This window comes from Ambystoma mexicanum, chromosome 10, assembly GCF_040938575.1.
Source record: "Ambystoma mexicanum isolate Mex_15411 chromosome 10, UKY_AmexF1_1, whole genome shotgun sequence".
In the NCBI taxonomy this organism is placed as follows: domain Eukaryota; kingdom Metazoa; phylum Chordata; class Amphibia; order Caudata; family Ambystomatidae; genus Ambystoma; species Ambystoma mexicanum.
The window spans coordinates 1,660,245,002-1,660,268,080 of NC_090932.1; positions in this window are offsets into that span (position 1 = coordinate 1,660,245,002).

The following is a 23,079-nucleotide window of genomic DNA, read 5'->3' on the forward strand; positions in this document are numbered from 1 at the left end:
TCTCCCACCCCCCTCACCCCCCAGCCACCATGGGCAGCCCCCACCAGGCCCCCACTCATGTCCCCTATCACCCCCACTCCCCAGCCACCATGGGCAGCCCCCACCAGGGCCCCACTCATGTCTCCCACCCACCCCCACCCCCCAGCCACCATGGGCAGCCCCCACCAGGCCCCCACTCATGTCTCGCACCCCCCACCCCCCAGCCACCTTGGGCAGCCCCCACCAGGCCCCCACTCATGTCCCCTATCACCCCCACCCCCCAGCAGCCATGGGCAGTCCCCACCAGGCTCCCACCCATGTCTCCCACCACCCCCACACCCCCAGCAGTGTGGGGCACCCTCCACCAGGCCCCCACCCATGTCTACACCCTCCCCACCCCCCAGCCACCATGGGCAGCCCCCACCAGGCCCCAACTCATCTCTCCCACCCAACCCCACCCCCCAGCCACCATGGGCAGCCCCCACCAGGCCGCCACGCATGTCTCCCACCCACCCCCCCCAGCCACCATGGGCAGCCCCCACCAGGCTCCCACCCATGTCTACCACCCCCCTACTCCCCAGCCACCATGGACAGCCCCCACCAGGCCCCCACTCATGTCCCCTATCACCCCCACCCCCCAGCCACCATGGGCAGCCCCCACCAGGCTCCCACCCATGTCTCCCACCACCCCCACCCCCCCAGCAGTGTGGGGCACCCTCCACCAGGCCCCCACCCATGTCTACCACCGCCCCCACCCCCCAGCAGTGCAGGGGCAGCCTCCACCAGGCCCCCACTCATGTCTCCCACCACCCCCACCCCCCAGCCACCATGGGCAGCCCCCACCAGGCCCCCAATCATGTCTCCCACCCACCCCCACCCCCCAGCCATCATGGGCAGCCTCCGCCAGGCCACCAGTCATGTCTCCCACCACCCCCACCCCCCAGCCACCATGGGCAGCCCCCACCAGGCTCCCACCCATGTCTACCACCCCCCCACCCCCCAGCCACCATGGGCATTCCCCACCAGGCCCCCACTCATGTCTCCCACCACCCCCACCCCCCCAGCAGTGTGGGGCACCCTCCACCAGGCCCCCACCCATGTCTCCCACCACCCCACCCCCCAGCCACCATGGGAATCCCCCACCAGGCCCCCACTCATGTCCCCTATCACCCCCACCCCCCAGCAGTGCAGGGGCAGCCTCCACCAGGCCCCCACTCCTGTCTCCCACCACCCCCACCCCCCAGCCACCATGGGCAGCCTCCACCAGGCCCCCACTCATGTCCCCTATCACCCCCACCCCCCAGCCACCATGGGCAGCCTCCACCAGGCCCCCACCCATGTCCCCTATCACCCCCACCCCCCAGCCACCATGGGCAGCCTCCACCAGGCCCCCACTCATGTCTCCCACCACCCCCATCCCCCCAGCAGTGTGGGGCACCCTCCACCAGGCCCCCTCTCATGTCTCCCTGCCCACAGGCCCTGACAATCCTCAAGCATGGGCCTCATGGCCAGCCACCACAGCCCAAAGACACAACCAAGTATTACATGCGCCCATGATACTACTCCAATGGAAACAATGTAAATCAACACATGTGTCTCACACACACACAATGGTTGCAAGTGAACCTGAAAACCCATATCATGACATGCATGAAAACAATGAGATGAAACCACACATTGAAGAATGAAAACATCCAAATAATGTATTAATAACAACAGTAATGGCAATCAAAATTAAACAAAATACACAAGCAAAAAAAAAACAAAATTAAGCTGGCTGTCCCTTTTCAAATTAAAATCAATAAATGATAATCCAAAAAAATGTCTTCCAAAGTTCAAGTCCATAAAAAGGAAATGAGGGGAAAAAAGAAATAGAAAACCATTGCTCCATGGGAAAAAATATTCATAGTAAAGAAAATGTCAAAATCCAAAGTCCAACTATGTACAAAGTATTCAGGGTCCATCATCCCAACAGAAGAAATGAAACCTACCAAAAAACCTATCTAAAATATGAACTTTATACAAAAGGTGGAGCAGTGTCCGTCGATTCCAAATAAAAATAAACTATAAAGGAAACCTATCACTAAATAACTATATACAATGGCGGCGGGCCAGTCCAGCGGCTCACTTAGTGGTGTACGGGCCAGGGCATCATCGAACTCCTCGTCTATGTCCCGGAGGCGGTCCTGTTCCATGGCCCCTAGGGTCCGCAGGGACGCCGACATGTTCACCTCCAACTCCCTGTGGATTGCCTCGAGGCACTCGGCCCGCCTCAGGGCCCTCCGCATGGAGTTCTCCGCCCTGACCATCGTGAGCCACGCCTCTTCCGCCCGCCGCCGCTCCGCATCTATGGCATGGCCCAACCGCTGCCACACGGAAGACACTTCCCGTCCAGGGTCCTCCTGCCCTCCGGCCGATGCCTGCCCCTCTGATGTTGAAGGCCCCGAGCTATCGTGGCTCCCACTTACAGCCTCCTGCTGCTGCAGCTGCTGCTGTCCATGTACCCTGTCCGATGGTGCCTGCACATCCTCCTCCAGCTGGGGAGCAGTCGTTGATGTGGCCACCCCTGCTGGACGTCCGACTCCCGACTGTGGCAGGGATCTGTTGTCCACCAGCCTGGCCGCACGGTCGGAGGCAGCTCCACAGGGCACCCAGGTGACACATGGGTGGGAAGATGGCATGGAGGACGACTGGGGCATAGGGGGTTCCATGGAGGAGGAGGTCGGAACAAGGTCCAGGAAAAAGAGAAATCCAGCCCTGGTGAGCTGTCCCAGTGGGTCAACGCAGTCAACGAGCCATGCAAGAAGACGTGCAGACTCATCATGAAAAGACTGCAGGTCAGCTCGCATGGCCCGTTGACGCAACGCCACCTCACCCTGGACAGGCTCAACCTGGTGCAGGACAGCCACATCCGCAGGGAGAGGAAGGCCAGGTGTTGTAAGCCAATCCCCTCCCTGAGAACGGGTCTGGAGGTAGGCATCCCCGCTGGTGCAAGATGATGCAGTGACAGGAGCAGGGACAGGATTGCACACAGGCACCTCCGCGGCGGCCTGTTCTGCCTCCTGTCCCTGATCCTGCACTGCACCACTAGCACCAGTGGAATCCCCACCTCCAGACCCCGCCTCTGTCGCTTGCACGGCCTCCTCCTCCTCCAAACCCCCCACCAACCTGGATGACTCCATGCCATCTTCCTCCGTTGGGCCCTGTGGGGTCCCAGCTGCCCCTTCTGCTGCCAAGGAGTCCAACTCCAACCTCCGCCTCTTGGACCTCCCCTCGGCAGCTGCGGCCTGGGACACGGCACCGGACTCCTCAATCCCCAACGAGATCACAACATGGGAGGGGATCCGGGCCTTGCGTCTCCGGCTGGTGGTGCGACCCCTGCCGCTGTGCTCCACAGCACCTTCTCCGCCCTCTTCATCAGTTGACGCTGCAGACAGGGAGAAAGAAAACACAGGCATCAGGGCACTGTCCAATGGACTCATACACACATGACAGTCATACATGAGTGGCATTGGTAAACCTCAGACATGGCATCACAATCCCCAACACACATGTCATTTCAACTTGCACACATGAGCCATATTGCAACAGCCAGCACCATCCATTCACATACAACAGCATGAGCAGCCAAAGGTCATTCTCACATCACATGCAACATAGGGAGTACACTACACATGCACACACACCACCAAACTTGCATGCATGTGTACACCTCCGCCAACTGTCGCAGTGTTCTGATCGACATCCATGTCACACCTGACAATCATTCCTCCACATCCTGTGCCATGCAAGCCCACACACACAAGCACCATCCATGTATCACACATGAGACCCCTCGCATGTGTCACCCCCACGGCCCTGTACACCCCCCCCTACTTGCCCACATAAAAATACATGTTCAACCTGCACACTCCTGGCACACCACACGCACAGCTTACAATCAGTATGCATGTACACTTACCGCTCGACTCCAGACGGGTCTGCCTCTCAAGGACCTGGGCGTGGAGTGCTGGGGATATGCGTTCCAGGACCCTCATCTGATCTTCCGACAAGTGGCCCCTTAGCATCCGCTGCCTTCAGGAGACGCCGGGCCTTGTTGAGGGTCCTGGACCTGAAGTCCTCCCAGCGCTTCCTGACACGTTCGTAGTCGCGGACTGCCACCTCCTCCGCATTGATGGCAGTCACGATGTCCATCCAGATCCGAGTCCATCCTTCCTTGTCGGCGTGCAACCTTCCGAAGAGGGCATCATACTGCCCCAGGACATGCTCCACCAGGACACCAACTTCGGTGGCAGTGAAGCTGGTGCCCCTCTGCCTCCTTGGCCAGGGGTTGCCACTGGTGCCAGATGTTGCAGTGCCCGACATGGCAACCCCAGAGGCAGGAGTGGGCAACTGGGTCCTGGGGCTGGGCTGTGGGGCGATGGAAAAGCAGTCGGTAGTCTTCGGTTCCAGCAGGGGTGGTCACAGCAACAGCACCCCTGGCTGATGTGCAGGCAGCAAATGGCAGGGCACGTGGGCAGCAGGCAGTCAGGCAGCAGCAGATGGCAGGTGGGAGCGTGCTCAGGGCTCTGGGGGGCAGTAATTCGGCCTTCTGGGCAGGAGCGTGGTCTTCCGTGTGTCAACGCGTGGCCAGCTTGATACGGAGTGATTTTACACGTGAAAATCCAGCACGTCTGCGTGTAATTCGAGGAAAGACCCTTAGCGCGTAAGCGCGTCAGCACATGTCTGTACATTCATTGGCCCAAAGGTCACCAGCGTATGCGCGTCTATGAAGTCACGTGCACGTTGAATATGGCACACGTTTGAAATGTTGCTTGTTAAAAAAATGAAAGACACGTCCGAGTGTCAAAGCGTGTAATTGGTGGAAATGGCCCTAGCGCGTACACGCGGAAGTGACGCCTGACGTGTGGGCCTGCATAAAAGGTACGTGTAGAACACCATTTCCTTGTACGTGCTTTTCGTGGAGAGCGAGTGGGTGAAATCTGTACTTCTTGTCGTTTCACACACGATTTACTTCACAGCGTTTCAAGTTCGTACTCCATGTTACCTCTGACAGCTTTTTCTCTTTTTTCTCTTTTTCTGGTTTTCCTGGGCCTGTTCCCTCAAACAGCAGTCCCTTCTACTGTTGTCCTGTCTCCTCAGACAGCGTACAATTCTTCTTTTGGCGGGGTGTTGCCAACGCGCACACGCGCTTCTTTTTCACGCTCTTTTTCCTGGCAGACGGTGAGTCACACACGTATCTAACATCTGTGCTTGCCCCGTGTGTAGCCTACCCCTTCAGAGGTCATTCTAGGCTGCGTGTGACACGAGTACGTTCATTCTTGTGTTACTGGGTGCCACAGCGTAGTGCAGTTTTTTTTTTCCGCACACGTGGTCTAGGAGGGGTTGCGTGCACGTCATCTCCCTTTTTTGGGCTTCCTGTGCGTTGCGTGACCCGTCATCTTTCCCCAGGGGTCACATTCAGCCTTGCTAGAGCACTAGGGTAGAATTACCATCTGGTACCCAACCCCTTTGACCCCCAATTGCCCAGGACAATAGTTTACAGCCACTCCCATACGCACATTAACATCAGTGCCATGGTTGTGAGGCGAGGAATCCGTAAGGGTGGCAAAGGTGGACGAGCCACAAGTGGTGGCCGTGGTGGATCCGGTAGGGGACGTGGTCGTTACTTGCAGGGTGACCCTGTTCCCCCATGTGTGGAGGACCAGTCAAGGACACCCATAATCCCCCTCCCGCCCCCCCTGGTTGAGGCTGATGTGGCTGACACCATCCATGCTCAGCCCTTGTTGGACCAGCCCATTGTGGCACCAGACCTGGCTGACTCCATGGCTGACTTCCAGGTCAGCAGGCCTATGACACGTGCGCTGGTGCACGTTGATGCCATCAGGCCACGTGGATCAGGGGCAGCAAGGTCATCTGCTGCCCCAAGTAGGCAGGGTGGAGAGGCTGCAGGGGCAGCTGCGGCTCCATCCACCCCAGCTCTCACACACCCAGCCAGGACAGTGTTGGTCCTAGTCCATCCTGCTGACATTCCCCCTGACACCATTACACTTGAGCCAATGCCTGCACCAACTCCCATGCTGAGTGTGCTATCCCACACTCCTGATACAGAGTCCACCAGGGCTCCTGCCCCTAGTGTCCAGAGCGGCGTAGGACACTCAGGATCACCACCACCTTCCAAGCGGAAGAGGAAGAGTGCTCGTCCGGCACAGGCTGATGCCCCAGACACGGCTACACAGTCCGGCCCGTCGAGGAAGCCCAGCTTCACGGATGCCGAACTGAATGCACTTGTCGAGTATGTGTCCGCACATGATAACAAAATGGTAATTGTTGCAGGATCCAAGACCACACCTGCACAATGCCAGGCACACTGGCAGACCGTTGCGGAATTCGTAAGTGCCCTTGGAATCGTGAGGCGCACAGCCAATGATTGCTATAAGCGCTGGAATGACCTAAAGCGCAGGGCAAAGAATAAGCTGGCCTCAAGTCATGCCGCAACTCTAGTGACTGGAGGTGGGTCTCCAGTAGAAGACATGGAACTCACTCCACATGAGTCAGTCACTGGGACCTACGTCACGGAGGAACAGATCCAAGGCGTGGGAGATCTGCCTGATTATGAGGCATTGTCAGGTGAGTGCACATGCTTGTGTGTGTCATCCATGCGCATGGTGTGTGTGTGAGGGCTTCTGTTTGTGTGCCAGGTGAGGGTGTGTGCGCCTGAGTTGTTTGGGTCACCCATGTGCTTCATGCAATACATTCTGCGCAGCAGCATTTGGCTATAGCAGTATCCCTTCTGCCAACAGTAGACATCTAGCCCAACAGCACACCAGTTGCCCTTGAAGTGTCACCTTGCCACAACATTGTTGCTTATTTTTCTCTGTTCATTCAGGCAGATTGTTTGCATTCCACCACTTTTACTAGGAATTTCTCAGTCCTCTAGTCACATGTCTGACATGGCTATGGTAAAGTGGAGTGACCTTGTTTCCTGGATATCATTTGTTTAGACATGTCCCTGTGCAATCGGACCATTTTGGACTGGAAGCTCCAGGTGAAAAATCAGACCTGTTTGAATTAGAAAAGCTATTACATGAGGGAACTGGACTGAATGAATAAGTGCTGCCCTCCTCTCCATCTTCACTCAATAGCAATGGTACATGCCATCTGTGTGATGGCATGTGTATTTCACCTGGCAATCACAGGCCAATGTGTGATGCCACTGCCAGGCAGCATGCAGAAAATGTGTTCATCTTCCATCTTGGTGTCATCAGTGTGTGCCATTTGCCTACCCTTCATACGCAGTGAGGGTGCATGCATGGGAGGGTTTTAGTCATGTGGGACATGTGTCAATCAAGTACTGGTTCTGTTTCTTCTCAGCCCTCATTGTGTGCCATGGTGCTAATGCCTGTTTCCATTTGTTTGCTTTTATGTCTTTGCAGGGGAAGACGCACCTGATACTGCTGGGGTTGTGGAGATGGTGCAGACCCAGGAGGGGTCTGAGGGCCGACCGACCACCAGTGAGGGACGTGGTGTGGTGGTGGGTGAGAACCCACAACTGCTGCAGGTCGTGCTCTCAAGGGGTGTCTCTGGCTGCACCTCCCCCGAGCTGTACTCAGGTGTTGATTCGGATGATGAGACCTACGTGCCGTCACAGGTGAGTGTTCCTGGGAGGGATTCTGTTCTGTCCGACCCACCTGCACCAGGGTCAGAACCCTCAATGGGGATGTCAGTGTTGGCAGCTACGCCTTTGGTGGTTACGGATGCAGGGTCACACTCCACGACATCTGATCCTGTTCCTGGGCCAGCAGATCAGAGGGGGAATGCAGTCCTGCAGCCTCAGGCAGTGCCGGCACAGCAAGGCGCAGTTCGCCTTGCCCCAGACAGGTGTGGTGCCCGCCGACGTGGTGGCTGTACGCCACCTGGCAATACCGCATGGGAGCAATCCATTTACTGTATGGCAACCCAACAGGCAGCATCATCAGAGATGATGGCTCAGGCCATGGATAGGGTGGCCACTTCCATTGTCCCCCCCGAAAGGCGGATGGAGCGACTACAGCAGGCAACCGACTCCATCTGCCAGTCACACAGGGAGGACATGTTGGCGTCCAACAGGGACAGGCGGGCGGCACTGGTGACTCTGCAGGAAGCCATCTCCATAGAGTCCCAGGGCCACAGGGAAGCCATGAGGCTGGAACTCCTTCACCTCAGGATGACTCTTGTTGAGCTTGAGGCTTCAACAAACCGAAGGACAGAACAGCAGCTGGAGCGTCTCACCCGTACGCTCTCAGCTGAGATGCAGGCAACTAGGGCGGAGGTCCGGGCATCCCGTGAGTTGTTGCATGGGGACCTCCGCACACTCATCCTCCAGAACGAGACCTACCACACCCGCATGCTTGCAGCCATGGAGGAACAGACTAGGGCCTTGCGTGGGCTGCCTCCCATAGTGCCACCACCTCCGGATGCAGCTGCACAGGGTGATAATAGCGACAGCAGTGATACTCCCACAATAGGGTAGCCGTCTGGGCCATGAGCCCATGGAGGTGTTTTGTTTTTCGCAAGATCCACACAGGTGGGTTTTGGTGTGCACCCTGTCCTCGGACCTCCTGGGTGGCCTCCCCAACCCCCTGGGCCCATTAATGGCCATTTTTTTTTTTTTTAATTTTTTATTTATTTATTTATTTTTTTGGGGACAGTGTGTTGCCTTGTGTGGCTCCCGTGGGCATACGCTGCATTGTGTCTGGGCACATGCAGGCTTGTCATGTATTTGGTTCAGATGCTTGGGTTTTTGTCACACACACCCCTCCTGCTTCCCGTTTCCATGGGCTTGCAAAGGGTGTGCCCAAGTAACATTGACGTACATGGTGACATTGGACTCCCACTACATGTGTGGGTAGTCTAGTCAATACTGTGTATACATTCCTAGTGCATATTGCTGTTGTGTTGTACACTGCATGTTGCATTGATGTGTAACTCATCATCCATGTCTACCTCCTAATTTGCAGGTCCTTTCCTCATGTCTACACAAGGCCCTCTACTTTGGAGATGGGGTCCATGTTGGCAGCAGTGCACCTACAACTCTACATGGCGGCAACACTGTACAGTTGGAAGTGGTGGGAGTGCAGGCATTTCCAGGTGGTGAGACTACTAATTCCTTACATTCGTAATGTCATGTTAATGGTAGTTTTGAGGGTCAGTAGCTGATAAGTGTTATTGCTAAGTGTCGCGAGTTTCAATTAGGGACACTGTACTTTGTGACACTTGTGTCATGTTGTGGGGATTACTTTGTTTACCTGCATATAGCATGACATGGCACGGTGTGTCGTGTGGCGGTGCTGGGGATGGGTTGGGTGACATTGCACTGTCCTCATGTTGCATTTTGCAAGTGGGTATTCATTTTAGCTGCATGAATGTGTTTTTTCACGAAACTGCATTGGTGGTGTCTGTGTAGGTAGGGATGCACACATTGTAACACTTCCAGGTGAACAATCTCAGGCTGATATGGTTTTGACGGTTGATTCTCCAGACATTCAGGATCAGTGTCAGGTTGAGTCATCATTGATTGTCAGATGGTATGTGCCAGGGCAGTGTGCACTCCACAGGGGTGTGATATCTATGTGAAGTAATTAGCCACTAGCTGTGTACGGGCTGCCTCCCCCCGTGCCCTTTCCCCTCCCATGCGCAGCGGGCGTGCATGTGGTTGGGGATGTGGGGGCACCACCATGTCCACGGCCAGGCCCCGGCGTGTTGCAACGTTGTGCAGGACACATGCTGCCACTATGATCGTGCACACTACTGGGGGAGCGTATAACAGCTGCCCGCCAGAACGGTCAAGGGAGCGAAAGTGTGACTTAAGCACTCCGAATGTGCGCTCCACTAAGCCCCGGGTTGCAATGTGGGCTGTGTTATATCTTACCTCGGGTGGCGTGGTGGGGTTCCGAATTGGCGTCATCATGTGGGGGCTGAGAGGGTAGTCACTGTCCCCTGTGGAGGTGGTGATGGGTATCATTGGTGGGGTTGTGACCTTGCTCAGTATCTGACATGCATGCATGTGCAGTGGCATTCATACTCACCAAGCAGCCATGTATCGCCATGCCGCCCAGCTTCTAGGTCCCGGCTTAGGGTGGACATTCGGTAAATGAAGCTGTCGTGGGTGGACCCGCGATAGTTGGCATAAACTGTGGTGATGATTCCCTTGGCATTACATACTACCTGCACGTTGATGGAATGCCAGTGCTTGCGGTTCCTATAGATGTGCTCAGATGCCCTGGGGGGACGTAGAGCCACATGGGTGCAGTCGATGGCACCTAGCACTTTGGGGAATCGTGCCACACGTAAAAATCCAGGGCGGCAGCATGCCTTTCTGCAGGTGTTCTGGGCAGGTATATGTGCCTGCGGACTCATGGGCATGCAGTGATGATGTTCAAGACCTGGTGTAGGCAGCGTGACTGCGTGGCCTGTGACACCCCACCCACAATGGCACTTGTCCGCTGAAATGATCCAGTGGCTAAGAGGTGCAGTACATTGAGGACCTTCTCCAGGGGGCTGAGTGCTTGGGAGCACAGGGTGGGTGATGTGAGGTCATCCTCCCACTCACTCACCAGGTCCAGTATTATGTGTGGTGGAAACCTGTACCTCCCATACACCTGGTCATCAGGCATCCCAAAAAGGCTGGTTCTGGGTGTGAACATTCTGGCCCTGACTATCCTACTCCTCCTCCTTTGGTAGCCCACAGCCACTGCTGCTAGGAACGGTATATTCATCCTGGCGTCTGAGCTTGTTAGTTTTTTGTGCGCAAGTTTATGCGTCGCGGGTCGAGGTATGCCTGCTTCCTACTGGCGTACTTGTTTCTTTGCGCGTGTTGTAGGCGAGCGTGTGAAACTTCCCGCGCACCCCTGAAATCCAGTACCCAGGCCAATAGCGTGTGGAAATTCCCGCCCACCCCGGAATACACGTGCGCTGATGTACTCGCGTGTGTAAGTGCCCGCGCACCCCTGAAATACACGTACATAGGCCAATCGCGTGTACGCGCACTTTTGTCCAATTACACGCGATGACACTCTGACGTGCAGTCTTTCCACGTGTGCTCCGTCATCACGTGCTATGAGGGAAACACCCGTGCGGGTCACGTCACAGACGCGCTTACGCGCTGAGGGCCTTTGGTCCAATAGAATCGCGTATGCGTGCTGACGCGCTTACATGCTAAGGGCCTTTCCTCGAAGTTCATGCTGACGTGCAGGATTTTCACGTGCCAAATCACTCCGTATCAAGCTGGCCACGCGAAAACACACGGAAGACCACGCTCCTGCCCAGAAGGCCGAATTACTGCCCCCCAGTGCCCCGAGCAGCCTCCCACGTGCCATCTGCTGCTGCCTGCCTGCCTGCCTGCTGCCACCGTGCCCTGCCATTTGGTGCCTGCACATCAGCCATCTGCAGGGGTCCAGTTTCTGTGTCCACCCCTGCTGGAACAGAAGACTCCCGACTGGGATAACATCGCTCCACAGTCCAGCCCCAGTACCCAGTTGCCCACGTACTCCTGCCTATGGGGTTGCCATGTCGGACACTTCGACATCTGGCACCAGTGGCAACCCCAGGCCAGAGGGGCAGAGGGCCACCAGCTTCACTGCCACCGAAGTTGGTGTCCTGGTGGAGCATGTCCTGGGGCAGTATGATGCCCTCTTTGGATCGTCCCGCACCAGCAAGGAAGGACGGGAGAGGATCTGGGCCGACTGTGTGGTTGCCATCAACGCGGAGAGGGTGGCAACCCGCGACGTCCAGAAGATCAAGAAGCGCTGGGAGGACTTGAGGTCCAGGACCCTCGTGAAGGCCCGGCGCCTCGTGGAGGGGGGCCGGGGCCGCATGAGTTCCATCAAGATGAGGGTCCTGGAACGCGTACGCCCAGCGCTCCACGCCCAGATCCTTGAGAGGGTGACCCGTCTGGAGTTGAGCAGTAAGTGGCCAAGCATTGCTGTGTGAGACAGGACATGTTGCGGTGTGCTGGTTGTCTGATACTTGCCTGTATGTGTGACATAGGCCATGTATGCATGTATGTGTGCAGGGACATCATGGTAATGCATGTGCGACCAGTGATGTGTGAACCACATGGTTGTTGCATGTGTTTAAATGCGACATGGGGAGCCCTATGCAGATTTTACACATGAGAGCATGCCAGTCTCTGTTCCTGGACATGGGTGGGGGTGAGGGATGGTTGCTGATGCCAGGTACATATATGGTAGCCATGTCTGTGTGCCTGACCTGCGTGTCTGTGACTTGTGAATGCCATGGATGCATGACACATGTGTGTGACAATGCACAGATTCACTGATGCAGCCTAGTTATCCTTGTATCCGCTGTGTTTGGGGTGTATGAGGCCAGATGGATGTGACTGAGGTGAAGTGTGTCCATGTGATAGGCATGACCCATGATGCATGTGAGTTCCATATCATTGTATGTTTCAAGAGTCCGTTGGACATGTATGGAAATGTCCATGGCATGCACCATGCCTGTTACTGTGTGTGTTTTGCCTGGACTGACCCATATGTTGTGGAGGGACATGATGGAAGTGTACTTTGACAGTGGTACTCATCTGCTATTGCTTCCTGTCTAGGGGACCATTGTACAGTGCCCTGATGCTTGTGTTCTATGTCTCCCTCTACGCAGCGGCTAGTGAAGAAGAGGGCGGAGACGGCGCTGTGGAGCAAGGCGGCGGGGATGCCCCCACGGCTGCAGCGGAAGTGGTGGGTGAGCCCCCACAGGGGCCTGCTACGGCGGAAGACGGTGAGGAGCCATCCAGGTTGGTGGTTTCCACAGAGGAGGAGGAGGCCGTCACTGAGGCACACATGGGGCCTGGTGGGGGCATCCCTGCTGGTGCAAGTGGTGCAGTCCAGGGGCAGGGGCAGGAGGCAGCACAGGTCACCGTGGAGGGGCCTGTACATGTCGCTGTCCCTGACCCTGTCAGTGCACCACCATGCACCAGCAGGGATGCCCCGTCCCAGGCCCGTCCGCAGGTAGAGGGGATGTCCATGTCACCTGACTCCCGTCCACCTGTGGATGAGGGGACCTGTGGCCATATGGAGAAGGTACTGATTGGGGTCGCGATGCACGCGGGTGCAATTCGTGATGACGTGCGTGTTTCCCGGGAGGAGCACGCACGTCATCACGAAGAGCACCGTGCCGACGTGGCCCAATTGGGATCTTCCATGTTCGGGGGTTTCCTGCATGTGTCGGCCAATTGGGCGGCCCTCTCCTCCTCTGTGGAGGCTATACGCCGGTCGTTCTCCTTGCCGTCTTCCGGCCCAGATGCCACCAGGGCCCCCTGTGGACCTGCCCTGACCAATGCAGCCAGCTCGGTGGGGATCCCATCCCTGCCACAGTCGGGAGTCAGAGGTCCAGCAGGGGTGGACACCACAGCAACTGTACCCCAGCAGATGGAGGATGTGCCGGCATCATCAGGCAGGGCACGTGCACAACGGCGTCGGTGGAATCCATCAGCCTGGATGCCGTCGTGCTGGCAGAGGCAGTTGCGTCGGAGGCAGCAGCAGAGTCAACGTGGGAGGCATCATGGCTCGGGGCCATCAACATCGGAGGGGCAGGCATCGGCCAGAGGGCAGGAGGACCCAGGACGGGAAGTGTCTTCCGTGTGGCTGCGGTTGGGCCAGCAGATAGGTGCGGAGCGGCGGAGCGGCGGCGGGCGGAAGAGGCGCGGCTCACGATGGTCAGGGCGGAGAACTCCATGCGGAGGGCCCTGAGGCGGGCCGAGTGCCTCGAGGCAATCCGCAGGGGGTTGGAGGAGCAGATGGCATCGTCCCTGCGGACCCTTTGGGCCATGGAACAGGACCGCCTCTGGGACATAGACGAGGAGTTTGATGATGCCCTGGCCCGGAACACCACGGAGTGAGCCGCTGGACTTGCCCACCGCCTTTGTATATAGTTCTTTAGTTTTAGGTTTCCTTTGTTTCTTCTTATGATTTGGAGTCGACGTACACTGCTCCACTTTTTGTATATAGTTGCATTTTAGTTAGGGTTTTTTGTAGGTTTCCTTTGTTCAGTTGGGCTCATGGACCCTTGGATGTTTTGTACATAGTTCTTCATTGGATTGTTTTTTTTTTATTTATTTTTTTATTTATTCACCATGGAGCAATGGTCTTTGCATTTATTTTTCTCTCTCGGATTGATTTTATTTTTAATGTGACTTTGGACAACATTTTTTTGGATTTGGATTTGTAGTTTTGATTTTTTTGGACGGACATGCAGCTTATCTTTTTTTCATTGCCATTGTAGTTTGTTTCATTTCATTTGCATTCAATTTTTTTTAATACAATTTTGTTTTCATACTTCACTGTGTGGTATCATCTCATTGGTTTCATGCATGTCGTGTTGGGTGTTTTCCCATTCAATTGCAACCATTGTGTGTGACGGACATGGGTTCATTTGCTTTATGAACATTGGGGGTGTAACATGTAATTTCCATTTCCATGTGGGTGAATGTGTTACTTGGTAGGGCCTTTTGGCTGTGGAGGCTGACCATAACGCACATGATTGGGGATTGTGAGGACCTGGGTGCAGGGGGACATGAGTGGGGGCCTGGTGGTGCTGCCCCTGCACTGCTGGGGGGTGGGGGTGATAGGGGCAATAAGTGGGGGCCTGGTGGAGGGTGCCCCTGGATGCTGGGGGGTGGGGGTGCAGGGGGACATGAGTGGGGGCCTGGTGGAGGGTGCCCCTGGATGCTGGTGGGTGGGGGTGCAGGGGGACATGAGTTGGACATGAGTGGGGGCCTGGTGGAGTGTGCCCGGCACTGCTGGGGGGTGGGGGTGGTGGGAGACATGAGTTGGACATGAGTGGGGGCCTGGTGGAGGGTGCCCAGCACTGCTGGGGGGTAGGGGTGATGGGAGACATGAGTGGGGGCCTGGTGGAGGATGCCCCTGGATGCTGGGGGGTGGGGGTGCAGGGGGACATGAGTTGGACATGAGTGGGGGCCTGGTGGAGGGTGCCCTGCACTGCTGGGGGGTGGGGGTGATGGGAGACATGAGTGGGGGCCTGGTAGAGGGTGCCCCTGCACTGCTGGGGGGTGGGGCGATAGGGGCCATGAGTCGGGGCCTGGTGGAGGGTGTCCTGCACTGCTGGGGGGTGGGGGTGGTGGGAGACATGAGTGGGGGCCTGGTGGAGGGTGCCCCTGGATGCTGGGGGGTGGGGGTGCAGGGGGACATGAGTTGGACATGAGTGGGGGCCTGGTGGAGGGTGCCCTGCACTGCTGGGGGGTGGGGGTGGTGGGAGACATGAGTTGGACATGAGTGGGGGCCTGGTGGAGGGTGCCCTGCACTGCTGGGGGGTGGGGGTGATAGGGGACATGAGTGGGGGCCTGGTGGAGGCTGCCCATGGTGGCTGGGGGGTGGGGTGGTGGGAGACATGAGTGGGGGCCTGGTGGAGGCTGCCCCTGCACTGCTGGGGGGTGGGGGTGATAGGGGCCATGAGTGGGGGCCTGGTGGAGGATGCCCCTGGATGCTGGGGGGTGGGGGTGCAGGGGGACATGAGTTGGACATGAGTGGGGGCCTGGTGGAGGGTGCCCTGCACTGCTGGGGGTGGGGGTGATAGGAGACATGAGTGGGGGCCTGGTGGAGGGTGCCCTTGGATTCTGGGGGGTGGGGGTGATAGGGGCCATGAGTGCGGGCCTGGTGGAGGGTGCCCCTGGATGCTGGGGGGTGGGGGTGATAGGGGCCATGAGTGGGGGCCTGGTGGTGCTGCCCCTGCACTGCTGGGGTGTGGGGGTGATAGGGGCCATGAGTGGGGGCCTGGTGGAGGGTGCCCTGGATGCTGGGGGGTGGGGGTGCAGGGGGACATGAGTTGGACATGAGTGGGGGCCTGGTGGAGGGTGCCCTGCACTGCTGGGGGTGGGGGTGCAAGGGGACATGAGTTGGACATGAGTGGGGGCCTGGTGGAGGGTGCCCCTGCACTGCTGGGGGGTGGGGGTGATAGGGGCCATGAGTGGGGGCCTGGTGGAGGGTGCCCCTGGATGCTGGGGGGTGGGGGTGATAGGGGCCATGAGTGGGGGCCTGGTGGAGGGTGCCCCTGGATGCTGGGGGGTGGGGGTGATAGGGGCCATGAGTGGGGGCCTGTAGAGGGTGCCCCTGGATGCTGGGGGGTGGGGGTGCAGGGGGACATGAGTGGGGGCCTGGTGGAGGGTGCCCCTGCACTGCTGGGGGGTGGGGGTGATAGGGGCCATGAGTGGGGGCCTGTAGAGGGTGCCCCTGGATGCTGGGGGGTGGGGGTGCAGGGGGACATGAGTGGGGGCCTGGTGGAGGGTGCCCCTGCACTGCTGGGAGGTGGGGGTGATAGGGGCCATGAGTGGGGGCCTGGTGGTGCTGCCCCTGCACTGCTGGGGGGTGGGGGTGATAGGGGCCATGAGTGGGGGCCTGGTGGAGGGTGCCCCTGGATGCTGGGGGGTGGGGGTGATAGGGGCCATGAGTGGGGGCCTGGTGGAGGGTGCCCCTGGATGCTGGGGGTGGGGGTGCAGGGGGACATGAGTGGGGGCCTGGTGGAGGGTGCCCCTGCACTGCTGGGGGGAGGGGGTGATAGGGGCCATGAGTGGGGGCCTGGTGGAGGGTGCCCCTGGATGCTGGGGGGTGGGGGTGATAGGGGCCATGAGTGGGGGCCTGGTGGAGGGTGCCCCTGGATGCTGGGGGGTGGGGGTGATAGGGGCCATGAGTGGGGGCCTGGTGGGGCTGCCCCTGCACTGCTGGGGGGTGGGGGTGATAGGGGCCTGAGTGGGGGCTTGGTGGAGGGTGCCCCTGGATGCTGGGGGGTGGGGGTGCAGGGGGACATGAGTTGGACATGAGTGGGGGCCTGGTGGAGGGTGCCCTGCACTGCTGGGGGGTGGGGTTGATGGGAGACATGAGTGGGGGCCTGGTGGAGGGTGCCCCTGGATGCTGGGGGGTGGGGGTGCAGGGGGACATGAGTGGGGGCCTGGTGGAGGGTGCCCCTGCACTGCTGGGGGGTGGGGGTGGTGGGAGACATGAGTTGGACATGAGTGGGGGCCTGGTGGAGGGTGCCCTGCAATGCTGGGGGGTGGGGGTGCAGGGGGACATGAGTGGGGGCCTGGTGGAGGGTGCCCCTGCACTGCTGGGGGGTGGGGGTAGTGGGAGACATGAGTGGGGGCCTGGTGGTGCTGCCGCTGCACTGCTGGGGTGGTGGGGGTGATAGGGGCCATGAGTGGGGGCCTGGTGGAGGGTGCCCCTGGATGCTGGGGGGTGGGGGTGCAGGGGGACTTGAGTGGGGGCCTGGTGGAGGGTGCCCCTGCACTGCTGGGGGGTGGGGGTGATAGGGGCCATGAGTGGGGGCCTGGTGGCGGGTGCCCCTGGATGCTGGGGGGTGGAGGTGATAGGGGCCATGAGTGGGGGCCTGGTGGTGCTGCCCCTGCACTGCTGGGGGGTGGGGGTGATAGGGGCCATGAGTGGGGGCCTGGTGGAGGGTGCCCCTGGATGCTGGGGGGTGGGGGTGCAGGGGGATATGAGTTGGACATGAGTGGGGGCCTGGTGGAGGGTGCCCTGCACTGCTGGGGGGTGGGGGTGATGGGAGACATGAGTGGGGGCCTGGTGGAGGGTGCCCCTGGATGCTGGGGGGTGGGGGTGCAGGGGGACATGAGTGGGGGCCTGGTGGAGGGTGCCCCTGCACTGCTGGGGGGTGGGGGTGGTGGGAGACATGAGTTGGACATGAGTGGGGGCATGGTGGAGGGTGCCCTGCACTGCTGGGGGGTGAGGGTGGTGGGAGCCATGATTGGGGGCCTGTTGGTGCTGCCCCTGCACTGCTGGGGGGTGGGGGTGATAGGGGCCATGAGTGGGGGCCTGGTGGAGGGTGCCCCTGGATGCTGGGGGGTGGGGGTGATAGGGGCCATGAGTGGGGGCCTGGTGGAGGGTGCCCCTGGATGCTGGGGGGTGGGGGTGATAGGGGCCATGAGTGGGGGCCTGGTGGTGCTGCCCCTGCACTGCTGGGGGGTGGGGGTGATAGGGGCCATGAGTGGGGGCCTGTTGGAGGGTGCCCCTGGATGCTGGGTGGTGGGGGTGCAGGGGGACATGAGTGGGGGCCTGGTGGAGGGTGCCCCTGGATGCTGGGGGGTGGGGGTGATAGGGGACATGAGTGGGGGCCTGGTGGAGGGTGCCCCTGGATGCTGGGGGTTGGGGGTGCAGGGGGACATGTGTGGGGGCCTGGTGGAGGGTGCCCTGCACTGCTGGAGGGTGGGGGTGCAGGGCGCCATGAGTGGGGGCCTGGTGGAGGGTGCCCCTGGATGCTGGGGGGTGGGGGTGATAGGGGACATGAGTGGGGGCCTGGTGGAGGGTGCCCCACACTGCTGGGGGGTGGGGGTGCTGGGTGACATGAGCAGGTGTGCAGGGTAGTCCCCTGTGGTGTCGGCTGCCTGCAGGGGCCGTGGAGGCTGTACAGGGAATACCTGGGAGCACACAGCCAAATCGCTGTAGAATTTCCTGCGTACCCCTGAAATACACGTACCCAGCCAAATCGCGTGTGGAAATTCCCGTGCACGTACCCGGCCAAATCGCGTGTGGGACTTCCCGCGCACCCCTGAAATCCACGTACCCTGCCAAATCGCGTGTGAGACTTCCCACGCACCCGTGAGATCCACGTACCCAGCCAAGTCGCGTGTGGAAATTCCCGCGCACGTACCCGGCCAAATCGCGTGTGGAACTTCCCGTGCACCCCTGAAATCCACGTACCCTTCCAAATCGCGTGTGAGACTTCCCGCGCACCCCTGAGATCCACGTACCCAGCCAAATCGCGTGTGGAAATTCCCGTGCACGTACCCGGCCAAATCGTGTGTGGAACTTCCCGTGCACCCCTGAAATCCACGTACCCTGCCAAATCGCGTGTGGGACTTCCCGCGCACCCCTGAGATCTACGTACCCAGCCAAATCGCGTGTGGAAATTCCCACGCACGTACCCGGCCAAATCGTGTGTGGAACTTCCCGCGCACCCCTGAAATCCACGTACCCTGCCAAATCGTGTGTGAGACTTCCCGCACACCCCTGAGATTCACGTACCCAGCCAAGTCGCATGTGGAAATTCCTGCGCACGTACCTGGCCAAATCACGTGTGGAACTTCCTGCGCACCCCTGAAATCCACGTACTCTGCCAAATCGCGTGTGAGACTTCCCGCGCACCCCTGAGATCCACGTACCCAGCCAAGTCGCGTGTGGAAATTCCCGTGCACGTACTTGGCCAAATCGCGTGTGGAACTTCCCGCGCACCCCTGAAATCCACGTACCCTGCCAAATCGCGTGTGAGACTTCTCGCGCACCCCTGAGATCCACGTACCCAGCCAAATCGCGTGTGGAAATTCCCGTGCACTTACCCGGCCAAATCGCGTGTGGAACTTCCCGCGCACCCCTGAAATCCACGTACCCTGCCAAATCGCGTGTGAAAGTTCCCACGCACCCCGGAATACACGCACACAGTATTTTTCATTCAGCGGGTGTCCGTGTTTGTGGGTACCCCTTTGCACGTCATTTGTCCTGGAGGGCCACAGTATAGGACATTCATCATAGCTGTATATAGGTGCTATTTGTTGGTGCACCTTTTGGCGCACATTCATTACAGGCGCAGAGACGCTACCGCATGCTTTCTTGTGGCGGTCGTGTTTGTGCCTGTGCGCTGGTTTGACCGTGCGCTTTTTTGCCCTATTCGATTCCATGAATACGTGTTGTAGGTGAGCGTGTGGGCGTTCCGCGCACTTGCACCCTGTACTTCCCCCGTGACGCCCACATTTTGGCAAGTTGTTCCCCATTCCGAGTGTTACGCCCCGTGTTCCGCCTACTTTTGTTGTGTGCGCCGCGCTATGTGCGATTTTCGCTGTGGCCTGTGCGATTTTCGCTGTGACATGGCGCACGCCGTTAGATGGCCTGTGCGCCAACGTGCACCGCGCACTTTTTTAGCGCACATCCGATGGTTTTCTCGCGCACGGCCTTCCATGAATCGATGTGCGCTGCTTTTCGTGCGATTTTCGCACTTGCACTGCGATTTTCGCTATTCCACTGCGAAACGCACGTTATTGGCCACTTGCGCCGCGCTAATTATTCCATGAATCGGCCTGTTTATGTCAGGGATTTCCCCAGCAGGTACAGAGGCACTTAAGAAGCAAGTGGGAATGGAAGCAAAACCGTATCCCGAGATACAGTTGACTATAGTGCATCACTGACGGCTGTTACAGGAGAAGAATAAGAAGAAAAACAATGTTAGGAAAATTGAGGAAGCCAAGTTAGTTCAGAAAAAACTGTCAAAATCTGCCATAGAAGGGGCATTATTGACAAAGCGGAGAAGGACTGGGAATACAGCAGACAGTGGGTACATCACAGGCAAATAGTCAGCGCCAGATGGGCCAAGGAGGGAATGGATTTGTGCCACAAGGCAGAGGAATGGGCTATAGAGGAAGGGGTGGATTTCAAAATAATCAAAGCGGTTTTCAGAATATACAGAATGAGATTCAGAATATGCAAGGAGGGTTTAACCAGGGGGTACTAGTTAGACGGGGACCTCCTGTGTATTGGACATGTGGGATGACAGGGCACATTGAGCGCACAGGCGGCAACCAAGGATATGTACAAAATGTGCAAATCTCAAGAGGGGGGACAGCTATCCTCCAGCATGTAGCTCACAAGCTAGGGAAGGGTTCACCCAGGATCAGACATTGTATCAGACGCAAGCGCTGAGAGTTGAACAGGTACAGCAGCTAGAGCAAGTGCTAATTGATTTACTACAGGGGCAGTTGGAACAAGCCCCCATGCAGATTTAGCGATATGCGAACACAGGGCAGGTATTGACACCCAGAATAGGAGGTGCCACTGCGGTAGGAGGAAATCCTTTCACAGGAACAGGGGTATGCATGGACCCACAATAGGACAGCTCACAGGACGACTTGATGTGTTCTGAATTTTCAGTGATATTAGACCCCCAAGTGGAGCCCAGGGTTAATGTGATGGTAAGAGGTGAAACCTTTGCTTTATTAGTAGACACTGGGACTGTACGTCCATGTATATGGGAGCAAAAGTATCCAATAATGGGAATTGCCATAAATGATTCAGGGTTCTTTGGAACCACAAGTGGAGTTCCTTTTTTATTGATTAATTACCAGTCTCTATAGGAGGGTGTGACATGACTGATCCTTTTATATTTGCGACAGGCACCAGTCAATATTTTGGGAAGGGATTTTAATGACAAAACTTAACATAATGATTTTATTTATTGAACAAGGAATAATGTGTTCAACTTTTGGAATACAATATTTAAATACTGCGAATTCATACTGGCACTCACTGGGCAAGTGGCTCTGCGAGATTGTCCGGTTGAGTTGGAGGTTTTCTATTCATGGGTTGAACAGTCTATTAACATGGCTATCTGCCCAGTGGAGAAGATGGTGAGAATACCTGATGAATTTGTGTTCAAAATCACGGATACCTATAGAAGAAGAGGGGGGACAGGCAATCCCTGAAGAATTAGATGTAGCCATAGCTTGAGGGGAAATGGCAATGCTCTAAAGAAAGTGATAGTTCTTAAAGAAGGGTCAAGGCTGTCTGACATCATTTTTTTTTTTTGTGTTTCGATTTCCAACTGCAGTAGAATGAAATATTTCACAATTACATACAAAATCATACACATTTCAAAAAATAATAAAATGATACCAGGGTAACACACATGGGCCCTCATTACAAGATGGGCGCAAAGGGATACCGGGCACCGGTAATGACACCGGTGCTGGTAATCCCTTTGCGCCCTATTCCGAGGTCCCTTTGCGGGTCCTTCCTTAATGCCTGGTTTTAGCAGCCATTAAGGACGGGACCCGAAAAGGGATACCGGGGTCAATAACAGTACCGCAATATGCGGTACCGTTATTGCCACCTTCCCCCTTCCCATTGAGCTCTATGGGGGCTCAAACAGGAATGGGGAATGGCATTTCAAATGGGGATTTACCGGTCCCGCAAAGGGCAGAATGGACCGGTAAGGCCCCATACCACCACGTTGGTGGCGGTACTGGTATTGGTGCTAGTCATGGCGCTAATAGTGCCATGACTAGCACCAACCTCAGAATAAGGGCCATGGTCTTTACAAAGGGGAAGGAGCCAATGATTATTAAGGTTAGTTTTACAGACCTTTCCTTACCCCTATCTTCTACTTTGTACGTAGGTCAACAAGGCCTCTCAACCAGGTTTGGAAGGGAAAAGAAAAGTGGGAGGGAAGGAGAGAACCGTTCCTCCAACTAACTTAGCCACTATCGTTTTGTTTTATTTCCTCTTCTCCTTCCCCATTTCACCTAGTTTCTCCCCAATTTTATAGAGCAGATCACATAAGGCTAAAATACAGCTCTGTGCTTATCCCCCATCAGAGTGACCCAGCAGGCTACCATGCCCTGTACCATGCCTAAACACCTCTTCTGATCTTCCTCAAACACTGTACAGCCTAGGCCAAATGCTTAGTAGTTTATTTTACTACAGCACTGCTACATAACCTACAGCGTAAATCTGTTGTTAGGCCCTAACAACTACCCACCCTCTCGAGAGTTGGAAATTGATTCATTTGAAACCATAGATATAAGGATCTTCTTTTGGAACATGGGAAGATAAGTATACACCTGGAAATATGGTCCCTCCTGTATACAAGTCTTGCATATTACTTATAGGGGCTTGTTTTAGTCATGTCTTCTGATGTTTTACCCAAGTCGTGGTCAAACAACTTTTGTTTTACTTTCGACTGGTTTACAAGCAGCTCTTCCACTGTTGAGCCGATTTCAAGGAGTAGTTTGTTCATCTCTGCCTTCATTCTGGTGGTAGAGTCTCCAGAGGTTTGTGTCTGTTCTAGCCCCCATTTATTATACAGTGAGTGGGCTGGAGGATTTAGTAACTTTGCATAGGTCGTCAGTTTCCTCCACTCGGCCCTTGCAGCGAGTGAAACTAGTCCTAACTCATGACGTAAAATTCAGTTAGGTATTAACCGTATTACTGATGACAACATGTTTAGAGAAGACTAACAGGGTAATTCATAGAATTTCGCAGAAAAGTGTCGCAAGCGGCTGGCGCAGAGTGTCCGCGTGCGATTGTCTGCGCCAGGCAC